Source organism: Protopterus annectens, chromosome 13.part0, assembly GCF_019279795.1.
Source record: "Protopterus annectens isolate FY-2018-M chromosome 13.part0, PAN1.0, whole genome shotgun sequence".
Taxonomy (NCBI): Eukaryota; Metazoa; Chordata; order Ceratodontiformes; family Protopteridae; genus Protopterus; species Protopterus annectens.
In genome coordinates, this window is record NC_056747.1 from 1356889009 (window position 1) to 1356902750 (window position 13742).

Sequence of the window (13742 nt, forward strand, 5' to 3'; positions counted from 1 at the left end):
TTACACAATGGTATGATGTATGTACTTGGTAGGACACCCCTTACACAATGGTATGATGTATGTACTTGGTAGGACAGGGAGAGGTATAGTTTTAGTGGTTACTGTTAAGGTACCCCCCTGCAGAAGGAGGACACCCTTACACAATGGTATGATGTATGTACTTGGTAGGACAGGGAGAGGTATAGTTTTAGTGGTTACTGTTAAGGTACCCCCCTGCAGAAGGAGGACACCCTTACACAACGGTATGATGTATGTACTTGGTAGGACAGGGAGAGGTATAGTTTTAGTGGTTACTGTTAAGGTACCCCCCTGCAGAAGGAGGACACCCCTTACACAACGGTATGATGTATGTACTTGGTAGGACAGGGAGAGGTATAGTTTTAGTGGTTACTGTTAAGGTACCCCCCTGCAGAAGGAGGACACCCCTTACACAATGGTATGATGTATGCACTTGGTAGGACAGGGACAGGTATAGTTTTAGTGGTTACTGTTAAGGTACCCCCCCCTGCAGAAGGAGGACACCCCTTACACAACAGTATGATGTATGTACTTGGTAGGACAGGGACAGGTATAGTTTTAGTGGTTACTGTTAAGGTACCCCCCCTGCAGAAGGAGGACACCCTTACACAATGGTATGATGTATGTACTTGGTAGGACAGGGGGGGGTATAGTTTTAGTTGGACGACTGCATGAAAGTTTGATTATCATTTATTACTGAAGGCATTTGTACGCCGCGGTGGTACAGCGGTAGCGTTGTTACCTCACAGCAAGAGGTTCTCCCGTTCGATTCTCAGTTTAGCCTGGGAGTGCCTTCTGTGTGGAGTCTGCATGTCCTCCCCGTGGTTGGGTAGCGTTCGAAAGACATGCGTGTGTAAATGGGTGTGCCTTCATTGAAGGGTGGGCATCGAGCTGGCACCTCGGCATTTCATAAAAAAAAAAATCTACTGCCAATCATTAGCGGAACGGAGTTCCGCTGTGGCGACCCCTTACCGGGAAAAGCCGAAAGACAAACAACAACAACAACTGAAGGCATTTGTACAAAATTATATTTTTATATCAAATTTATTTATACATATCATAAAACATTAATGTAAGAAAATAGTAGGTCTGCATGAAACTTTTAGTGTTAAGGAAACAAACTGCGTTTCTGGGCTTATACCATAAACTTGAAAGACTAAAACATCGAATGACATAACATCGAACCTGAAGCATTGAAGACTGAGATTATTGAAGCCGTGGAACATCGAATTCTTACCCAGGGAAAAATTTGGTGGGTGGTTTCCACGGCATCGCTATTACCACCACTGTGGTGCGATCTCGGAGTTGGTATATTTAAGTAGTTGGGTGTGGGGGCGGAGCCCCCCCCCACATAAGAAATAGTTTGTAGTGTTTGTGTCTTCCATGTTTTGTACTGGATGAATCGTTGTGTGCTGATTTGCTGCTTTTGCTTTTACAATTTAATTTTACTTGTACACATTAGACTAGTTCACATAAATGTTTGCAGCTTAGTGTTATTTGGTGAATGGATGGTGTTGTGACAATTACAGGGGTGTGCTTGTGTTTGCTAGGGTTATGTTTCAGGTTGCAAGGGTGAGCAGATGGCCAACCATTGGTATTCAGAGGTTCCGTTTTCGAAGTTTTAAGCTTTCGCGGTTATCAGCTTTCGACACATGCAGTTTGATGTTATGTCATTCGATGTTTTAGTCTTTTGAGTTTATGATATAAACCCGCTTTTCTTACACCTGCAAAACTTTGCTCTCTTCACCCGAGTTTCAACATTCAGACCAGCGAGGCCTGAATATTTAGGGGAAAAAGACAAGAATACCTATCTTTTCCAAACATGTTCACCCCATCATATTCTAGAAGTAACAGACTGCTCTAATAACCAATGTCTCTAGCTGAGCCAAGCAGTGCCTTACACAAGCACCCTGGGCCTCAGTCCCCATCCTTACAAAAGAACAGTCTTCCTGTTTTGTACATGCTAATAGATTGGCCTGCCTGCAGTATTCTGGTCGATGTTGGCGTGTATACTATACTGATCATAGCAGTTTTTCCTTCTAACACCTTGCCTAGATCTGTGCAAAGGCGGCTACTGATATTAGGCGGCTACTGATATACTGGTATATTAAGTAATAACTCTTCAACACTTCTAGTAGTTTGGAGTAAATTTAATGGCATATTTTATTGTTACATGCAATATGAATTCTACACACAGACTGCCTCTTACCTGCATGTGCGCTGTATAACACAGGTTCGTCCTGTGATCTTCATCCTCTCATTGGATGATGTTACATCTCCTCACTGCTTTCATTGAAACAAAACGTGCTTCTAATACACATTAGCATGTTTTGACTGTGAACAGCAGGAAGGTGCACGGTGGCTTCATAGGTAAACATCTCAGTGTTAAACTTTTGTTTTTATATATTCTCTTTATATCTGGGTAGGCTTTCACAGTTCCTCCACTTTTCTTCCATCTTCTGAGGACAAACTAGTCAACTGGGATACATGTCATATGATTGAACAATTAAAAGATCGAACCTCACTTCAGCAAGACAAAAGCATCGAACATATGAATCATTGAAAGCCGACATCAGCTAATCTCACCATATCGAATGGCACTAGTTGGCCAACAGCTGTGTGTAAGTTTGAAAGAATATACATATTTACTCCCATCATGTTATACATATCAAAAGTAACAAGTAAGATGTTAACATCGTAGATTTTGGCCAGCTATTGCTATTCACTATGGTGAGATATGCTGTTTTAATTGTTTGGTCATATGACATGAATCCAGCTGACTGACTACATTTCAGACTATGTACATTGTAATTACCATTGCCCATGTGTCCAGCTCTCATACCTGGATGGCAACTGAATTAAAACATTGCATGCAGTACTAAGAATTAAAAACACATTTGCTGTAAATATATTGCAGGTCTAGTGTACGTTAAAACTTGAACAGATGACTGTCTGCAGCCAAGGTATTTGTTTTTATGGCTGTTTGGAAAATCTTTGAAACCAGTCTTAGAAACTTAAGGAAAAGATAAAATATCTGCTAGTAGTAAGTCCGGTCCTGCATGAGCCTTTTTTACAGGATGATCACCCAGGCTCCAGATGAAATGTTGAGGTTTCTGTAATACATCTACTATTCAGAGCAGGTGTCATGTAGGGTCTCTCTGTTCCTGTTGTTTGGGTGACTGCTGCTGACTTTCTTAGCCTAGATTTTGGCTAAAATGCAGGCTCTCACCTTGAGACAGAACGGACCTTTCTAGCATGCAACAAAAGCAGTATGCTTGTCTCTGATATTACTGTCCCCTCACAGATGGGAGTGTTCTGGCACTCAACACTGACATATATATTGTAGTGAAGCTTTACATCCAATCTGACACCTTCACCACCTGTTAGACATTATGTATTCTGATTTCATCTTTGGAAAAATATGAATAATATGTTGGCTTACATTAACTTGTTCTATTCTACTGCCAATGTTCAAGTTATAAAAATATAGCACTTCTGTGAATGTACATACACCATGGCAAAAATGTGGTCTATTCCCACGCCTTATAATCCTTTTGCTTCTGAACCAATCAGCACACAGCTATATTTCATTTCCTGTGTGTCATCATATTCCATAGCCTGATTTAGCCTTTTCTTTTGCATAACACATTTACATACTTTTACAAAATGATTACATTTATGATTCATTTTATACTGTGATTTGTCTGGAGGATGATTCCCTGCTTTGAGTAACTGAATATGTTTGACATATGATGTACCATTTTCATCTCTTTCTCTCACTTTGTTATATTTCCACAGCTTTCTCAAGACTGCTGTGTGAGTTACTGCATGAGTTGAGCTTCCCTGCTGCTACTTGGATATATGAGCTATTAATATTAACTTGAGTGTTCCTCAGCTACCCCATAGAAGTGTTTGGTGTCCGTACCTCTTAACTGTACATATTTTTGCAGAATGTCCAGATTTTTGGTTCATTCTTTTGTTCTGTTCCTCATAAATTTATGCTTCTTTGGCAAATCACTGAGGATTGAAGTCACTTAATAATGACATATGTTTGAGTTTCAGACCATATCCTTCAGAAGATGCATGCTAACAGAAATGCCGTTATTCTAGCAGCTTTCTAAATTTTTAATAACACTGTTTAAAATGCGTCTCTATTCCAGGCCTGTCCCCCCCATTATCTTTGGCTTTGTCTATATTTCTTGTGATAAGAAGTTGAGAGATACGATATCGTCTATTTTCTAGTGTTAATTGTAAACCACTACTTCACTGTCTTTCATTTACCTTATTTTTTTTTTATTTGGTGATGCTTTTAATATATCACAATGCTAACAGCTTCATTACTGTTTTTTCAGAGAACTCTTTTTTGTGAATATTTGTGACAATATACTGCTCAAACTTTGTAAAAGAATTAGTCGGTACCCTTTTCTTTATCCAGATGTAGGGACCCATTGTTGAAAATCTCTCTTCCTTTGTCTCCAGTCAAGGGCAGTAAGTACCTGCAGTGTTTTGGCTGGTCCAGTAAATATAAGCTCCAGTTATTGTTTGAATACTATTCATGCTTCTGGCATATGTGGGCATCTCAATCGATAGAAGGTAACATCCCTGTGTCAGAATACATTGTCAGTAGGTAATCTCTGACTGTTACTGTCTCCACTGTGAATAACACATTTTAGCACCCTCAGTCAGGAAATAATGCACAGGTACGACTGCCAAGGATTTTACGTCACACTTGCCACACTTTGCTTCAGCCTGCCGCATAAACATACTTTGCACAAGAATGACTGTTCCTCAGATATCTAGAATTGAACTGGTAATGTTGATTTTCCCTGGACTCATCTCTAATGTCTGCTGCATTGGCTGATTTGCACCCGTTATGGTCCCTTCACCAAAATTCATCTTACTGTGAGCGTTGAACTTGAACTTCTGATGATCTGTGCCCTGTTCTGGCAATCTTTGCCTTTATTTCTGACTTCATGTAATTTTACAGATTTTTCTGGTAAGTATGTAATACTATCCTTAACAGTAAGTAGGGATTTTGGGATGGAACACCAGCATTCAGAATACAGCTCTCCAAGGCACCTTACCCCCTCCCCAAAAAAACAAACAAAAAAAAATATGTAACCGTAAACCATTATAAACATACCAGCTTTTTAACTAGCTTCAAGTGCATCTTATTGCACAAAATAAACATTATTTTAAAAAGTGTATGTTGTGGTACACATGGGATATGCCTGCCTGGCTACACCGTTGTTTAGCACTGTCTGTTATAACTTTAGGGGTAGGTTTCCAGGAATGTGTGAGCTGTAATATGCTTGTACCCTCAGTATTTGCTCTTGAACACTTCTGTTAAAAGTGATTAGGTTTACTTAATCACATAGCCTCCAGCGCATATTGGCCCATAGCAAACATAGGTTCATAGGTGATTACTAGGCTAATGACCACAAGGGCCCTTTTAAGCCTAGCCATGCAACCCAAATCTCTGACAAGTTCTGATACCCTTGGTAAGTGTAAGCATGGACCTGGGAGTTGAACCATTTACAGTTTACCTGTTTGCATTAGAGACATAGGTGCCAAACCAAGGATGAATTTCCGGTTTCCCATCCAATTGTCCAAGTTGCACTTGAACTGGGTTAGGGAGGAACTCTGCTTCACATGGATTGGGAGCCTGTTCCATAGATGGGGTAGTCTCTGGGATACATACCTATCTCTCCAGGAGGTCCTATTTATATCACAGGCAAGGTTTAAGTCTTTAGGATGAGTAATTCTGGCACTGTTTGTTTTGTGGATATGCAGGAGGTCCATCAGAGTGGGATCTGACAATGCCCTGTATGCCAGGCATAGAGCTCCCCTCAAAAGCTTGTAGGAGACAGAATACAGGGGTAGGGCCTTGAGGCAGTCTACGTAGGACATATTACTTACGCTCTGTATTCTTTTAGTGAGAAACCACTGTTGACATTCCAGTTGTTGGATATGCCTGGTTAGGTACACACCAAAGGGGGCATTGTACTCAGTGATAGGTCTGATGAATGCCGAATACAGTGGAACAATGACTTCCTTGGACTTAGATGCCATGCCTTTGTTTAAAAGTTGTGCAGCATAGAATGATTTCCTCACCACTGTAGACACATGATAATCAAAGGCTAGATTACTAGCTATGTGTGTCCTTAAGTCCCTCACTGCTGAGTCAACTCTAAGGGGGTGTGTTGTCAATATGATAGCTACCAGGGATGTATGACTTCCCAAATTATACTGTTATGCATTTCTTGGCATTTAGTTTTAGTCCATGACTCTGGCACCACTTGTTTGTCTGTGTCAGCCGCTCCTGGACAACATTTATGTCAGTGTGATATTCAATGACAGCTGATAATTTGCAATCATCTGCAAATTTAGTCAGCCAGAGACCACTGACATTGGCATTAACTTCTGAGAAGTAAATGACAAAAGGAGCAGTCCAAGAACTGATCCCTGAGGGACTCCACTTGTGACTGGAGTCTTTGTAGAGGTGGACTCCGCGATTCTAACTTCCTGGGTCCTGTCTGTGAGCCAGTTGGCTATCCACCGGGTGACATACGAGTTTGTACCTAATCTCTTGAGTTTATTAACAATGCCCGAGTGGGGTATTGTGTCAAATGCCTTGGCCACATCAAGGTAGTCAGTGTGAATGATTTTAACCTCATCCATTGCTTTGGTGACCTTCTCAAAGAAGTCCACCAGGTTGAGTAGGCATGATCTGCCCTTGACCAAACCAAACTGGGTTGGGTCCAGTGTCTGGAGGTTTACTATATCTCTGTTGATCATCTCCATGATAATTCTTTCCATGACTTTAAATATAAGACTAGTGACACTTGTGTGTCTGTAGTTTCCAAGGCCTGTAGATGGTCCACCTTTGTGCAGAGGGATGATTGTTGCCGTTTTCCATTCATGAGGCATGAAGCCTGTTTGGAGACTACAGTTAAATAGCAATTCCAGATGGCCTGATAGGTCATGTTTCATGCTATTTAGAAGGCATCCTGGGATATTGTCTGGGCCCATTGATGCAGTGTTCTTGGTCTTAGAGAGAGCATTAAGAACCTGTTCTCTAGTGATAGTAGGGGGAGTTATATTTGATAATATTTCCTGAGGGAAGGTTGAGGGCAAGAGAGGAGTAAAATTGGAGCTGAATTTGTTGGCCGGTAGGTTTGCTCTATCTTCTGGCTCAGTATAGGTGGGTCCATTTACAATGAGCTTTGGACACAATTGTGTATTGCCTTTGAGGTTGCGGACATAGCTAAAGAATGCTTTGTCGTTGCCCTTGGCCTGGAAGGCCAAACTTACCTCAAATTTCACTTTGGTAGACTATTTGTTAACCTTTGATGTACAGACAACTGTGCCTATGCTATGTTATCTGATGCTGGTCATGTGATTCTCATCTTTAGATTCAATGGCATTGCTGATAGGGTACTGTTATCTCATGCTGGTCATGTGATTCTCATTTTTAGATTGAATGATATTGCTGATAGGGTACTGTTATCTCATGCTGGTCATGTGATTCTCATCTTTAGATTCAATGGCATTGCTGATAGGGTAATGTTATCTCATGCTGGTCATGTGATTGTCATCTTTAGATTGAATGACAGTGCTGATAGGGTACTGTTATCTCATGCTGGTCATATGATTCTCATCTTTAGATTGAATGACATTGCTGATAGGGTACTGTTATCTCATGCTGGTCATGTGATTCTCATCATTAGATTGAATGACATTGCTGATAGGGTACTGTTATCTCATGCTGGTCATGTGATTCTCATCTTTAGATTGAATAACATTGCTGATAGGGTACTGTTATCTCATGCTGGTCATGTGACTCTCATCTTTAGATTGAATGACATTGCTGATAGGGTACTGTTATCTCATGCTGGTCATGTGATTCTCATCTTTAGATTGAATGACATTGCTGATAGGGTACTGTTATCTCATGCTGGTCATGTGATTCTCATATTTAGATTGAATGACATTGCTGATAGGGTACTGTTATCTCATGCTGGTCATGTGATTCTCATATTTAGATTGAATGACATTGCTGATAGGGTACTGTTATCTCATGCTGGTCATGTGATTCTCATCTTTAGATTGAATGACATTGCTGATAGGGTAATGTTATCTCATGCTGGTCATGTGATTCTCATCTTTAGATTGAATGACATTGCTGATAGGGTACTGTTATCTCATGCTGGTCATGTGATTCTCATATTTAAATTGAATGACATTGCTAATAGGGTACTGTTATCTCATGCTGGTCATGTGATTCTCATATTTAGATTGAATGACAGTGCTGATAGGGTACTGTTATCTCATGCTGGTCATGTGACTCTCATCTTTAGATTGAATGACATTGCTGATAGGGTACTGTTATCTCATGCTGGTCATGTGATTCTCATCATTAGATTGAATGATATTGCTGATAGGGTACTGTTATCTCATGCTGGTCATGTGATTCTCATCTTTAGATTGAATGACATTGCTGATAGGGTACTGTTATCTCATGCTGGTCATGTGATTCTCATCTTTAGATTGAATGACATTGCTGATAGGGTACTGTTATCTCATGCTGGTCATGTGATTCTCATCTTTAGATTGAATGACATTGCTGATAGGGTAGTGTCTTTTTCCAGATTTGTTTCTTTGGTGGTCTAGTGGTTTGTTGCACACTCTTCATCAAGCATCTTCTTTTTATTTATTTAAAAACAAAAAAAAAACTTTTCAATGGCAAGTGGTGTATTTGTCAGCAGAAACCCAGACTACTGACCCATGAGGCCCCAGTCTTAGCTGTTTTTTCCACAGCTCTGTTTTATTATTCTTCACATATGCGTCACAGAAATTATATTCATACCCAGTATCCACCCCTTTGGTTAAGCACAAAATTCCACAAACCAACAAATTGGTCAAATATTTTGCTATAACTGTAATGCATGCATCTTTCAGATTGTTGTACATAAAGCAAAATATGCTTCTAGAGGGAACCTGATCCAGAGCATGAATTTGTATTTTTCTGGCACTTGCATCGTGGTGCATATAGTGTCTTAATCTCTATGAACTGTGTACTGTTATGGAATATAATAAAACAGTTTGAGAGGATCACATACTGATCACTTTGTAGCTATTCTTCACCACTTTCCTATCCATTTTAATGAACTTCAGGCTTATTTCTGCTACCGTATAGATGTCCTTCTGTATCACTGTTGCAGTATTCGGCACATAAGGGATGTCCCTTCCTGGGCAGCCCGTTGCTCGGCAAGTATAGATAAGCTTTAAGAAGATCTTGTTTGCACTGTACTTTCACATTTCTGCTCCCCACACAGAACATAGGGTGTGAAAGGGACATACAGATGGAACTACCCAGAACTGAATTGCTCCAGAAGAGTACAGTTGTCATAGGACAAAGGAGTCCATGCACATCCAGAAGGACAAAATGCAGAATTAACAAGAGGGGGTTGGAAAGTGGGGGCGAATACTGCAACATTGAAGAGAAGGACATCTACTGTTGCATTAAACCAAACTATAAGCATAAGCATAAGGCCAAATATCTTGCTAGATTTAGAGGTAGTGAGTCTGACAGACTGACCACTGAGTCAGTGTTTTCCTTCTTCCAATTCATGAGACCACAAACATAAAGTACAGTTGTGTAAAATCTTACCATAAGAACTTCTTTTGCCGCCAGTTCGAATGCTGTTGTTGCCAGTTGGTTTGAACATTTTGTTCCTATACTGAATATTTACCAGCACCAAATAAGTGCTCCATTGGGGTTATTTTCTTTTTCATTTTAAATGTAGTTTCTTGGTCTTGTATTTTTACCACTACGTAGAGTTCATGTCATCCAAGAGGAGAAAATGTCAGTGTGGGAGGCAGATTTCCCATAAGGATTGTCACGAACAGTGTCTGTTCTGTTCGGGCACTTCCCACGATCATACCTCTTGTAGTATCTGTAGGGCATTTGTGCTTAAGACACTCAGAAGCTGTTTGTCTTCCCTGGCCATTTATCTTAAAAACCAATGGCTTAGACAGTTAGCCCATTGTACCATGGTGGTATCCTTTAACCCCGTGATACTTATGCTGTGTAAGAAGAAGGCCAAGATGTCTCAGCCAGATTCTTTAGCTGTCCAGCCTCCAACGGATGTCCCTCTAGAAGCAGGTAATAGCTCTGTAGGGCATTTGGTGTTTACATTGGATTCCTCTGCCATGACCCCATTGGAGGCCAGCATTGATCCATCTTTTGCATGTCTCCTGAGGCTTTGCAGGCATCTTTTCCTAACATCGAGGAGGAGCCGCAGTTGGTTATCTCGGAAGGTACTAGAAAGATTCTGCAGATATTGAAAACTGATGGAGTTCAGGGTTCTTTTCTTGAATCCTGCCAAGGGTTGGAACTTTGAGTATTTGTTAGATTTGATGTCCCCTCTAAGGAAAGACAAAAACTGAAGCATGTTTCCATCTGTCCTATGGATCCTAAAAGGGAATGGCAGGAGTTTACTTAGGGCTTGTTCTCTGTCTTAACGGCATTAAAGTCTCCTCAAGGGGTTTCGTTACCTGCTCCTCCTTGGACCTCTACCTCTTCTAAATGGTTTAGAGAACCAGATTCTTCAGATGAGGATTCCTTGTCTGGTGAAGGGTCTTTGTCCTATTCTTCACAGATGCCTTCGGCATTGGGTTATGGTTCTATTGATTAAGAAATGAGTGGCCAGCATATGGGAAAAAAAGGCACAAAATACCAAACGAACATTGGATTAAGCCAAAAGGCTAAATCCCTTTATCGTCCATACTGGTTTTGGCCACAAAGCCTTCATCAGTGGAACAGAATCACAAAGCAAAAACACACAATCCTACCTAAATAGACCCCCCCACCAATAGAACAATAGCCCTGCCCACTGCAACACAAAAGTCACCCCTTCCATAATATACAAATAGTAATAGTAAAAAAAATTACCTGTGATTACATCAGCAACAGTCTAAAGAAACACTATGTATATAAATATGCATCAAAAAATGATAATTTCCAATAGAGAAAAAAGATAGAACCATACATGCCTAATCTAGGCAAAAAAGGTCCCATAAAACATATAATATAGAATGCAGCATTACAAATGGTCTTTAAGTCCAGGAGGGAATAATCCCCCCAACTTAATGATCCAATATTTTTCTTTTTTCTTTAGAATGCTGTGCCATCCCTGTTCGTTGTTTCTGTTCCCAATAATTATGTCAATAATCATGCAATGGAATTCCGCATTAGAATGTATCATACAATGTCTGTATAATGTATTGGTTTCACGCTTGTTATGAATATCACTGCGATGTTCAGGCATTCGTGTTCTAAGTGCACGTGATGTCTGGCCAACATAAAAGGATGAGCATTTACATGTGGCCAGGTAGAGAACCCAATCGGTCCCACAATTCCCAAAGAACTTCATATCATAAACTTTGCTGGTGTTTTTGATACTAAACTATTTGAGTTTATTGACATAATGGCACGATGAACAATGTTCACAGGGAAACATAGCAATCATATTATCCCCGGATACTCTTAGTTGTTTATAAATAGCACCCCCACTGCCGGTATGTTTAAAATGGGAAAAGTGGGACCCCAATGTTTTACCCTTCCTGAATGAAAACTGACATGTGGTCCCTAATACTGTCCTTAAGTCATCATTAGCCAATCGAATATTCCAGTGTGTATGTATAGTGTCTCTAAGAGTGTTAATGTTACGCCCATAGGTGGTTACCAACCTAATGATGTCAGCAGGGTCTGCTCTAATTTTGGTTTTATATTCCAATAAAGAATCCCTATCCTGACAACTGGCCCAATTGCTAGCTGATATAATGTCAAATTCCCTGTATCCCCTATTTCTGAACCTGTCACAAAGCTCTTGGCATGATAGAGCATAATCCTGCATGGTGGAACTGATTCTCTTCATACGGAGAACTTGAGATATGGGGATGTTGCGGATGTTATGGCTAGAATGTAAACTAGTGGCATGGAGCAAACTGTTGTATTGGGGGTATTTGCAGAATACTCTAGTACTTAGAGTATTATCCACATTCCTCCGAACATTGACATCTAGAAAATGAATTTCATCAACGTCCATGTTGAGGGTAAATTCAGTACCCCATTTATTTTCGTTCAGGTATCGAACAAACTCATCCAAATAATCTACATCAGCCCACCATACCATCCAGCAGTCATCCAGATATCTTCGTCAAATGTCAGTTTCGTCCAAAAAAAGATTATGTGAAGAGGCATAAATGAGTTGTTCTTCCAGGAAGGCCAGGAACAGATCTGCATAAATCCGTGTGAAAGGAGCACCCATGGCCATGCTCTGTATTTGCCAGTAGTATTCTTCCTGGAAGTAAAAAATATTCTTCGTTAATACATGTTCTGCCATGCATAACAATGTATTAAAGCCTGCAGAATACAAATTGGCACGTTCCAACCAAAATTGTAGGGCCTCAAGACTGGCCCAGTGGGGGATGTTAGTATACAGGGCCTTAACATCAAGGGTGCAAAGTAACCACCCAGGTTCCAATTGTGTATCTGATAGAATTTTCAAAAACTGTGAGGTATCCTGTAATCATGCCTTGATAAGAGTCAGAAGGGGTTTAAGATACTGGGTCAAAAATGCTAACAGAGGTTCGGTCAAGGAACCAATCCCAGAAACTATAGGTCAACCTGGAGGTTTGGTTAGGGATTTATGGATTTTCAGTAAGAGGTACAAAATCTGTTTTTGTGGGTCCCTTACAGTGAGATGGGTTTTGGTCATTTCACTGATGATACCTCCTTTTACCACCTGACTCAAAAATGAATCAATATCCCTCTTAAAGATTAGCGTTGGATCTAGGGACATAGCCATATAATGCTGTGGGTTGGACAACTGACCCTTACCCTCATCCAGATAATCTGTATCCATTATGACTATTGCCCCTCCTTTATCCACAGGTAAAATAACCACACTATGGTTATTCTTAAGGTGACCTAATGCTTCATTTTGCCCAGTAGTGAGATTATGACCCAGTACCAAAGAATCCCCCATGTTAAAGTATAAATCCCTGAGAACAGCTGAAAAAGATAGAAACATGTTTATTCATCAGAGGCTGAAAATCCAACCTGAAAAATCTGAAATCATTAGAAAATAAATGGGGTATTGAATTTACCCTCAACATGGATATTGACGAAATTAATTTTCTGAATGTCATTGTTCAGAGGAATGTGGATAATACGCTAAGTACTAGAGTATTCCGCAAATACCCCCAATACAGTAGTTTGCTCCATGCCATAGTTTACATCCTAGCCATACCATCTGCAACATCCCCAAATCTCAATTTCTCCGTATGAAGAGAATTCGTTCCACCATGCAGGATTATGATCTATCACGCCAATAGCTTTGTGAAAGGTTCAGAAATAGGGGATACAGGGAATTTGACACTATATCAGCTAGCAATTGGGCCAGTTGTCAGGATAGGGATTCTTTATTGGAATATAAAACCAAAACTAGAGCAGACCCTGCTGACACCATTAGGTTTGTAACCACCTATGGGCGTAACATTAACACTCTTAGAGACACTATACATACACACTGGAATATTCTGTTGGCTAATGATGACTTAAGGACAGTATTAGGGACCACATGTCAATTTTCATTCAGGAAGGGTAAAACATTGGGGTCCCACTTTTCCCATTTTAAACATACTGGCAGTGGGGG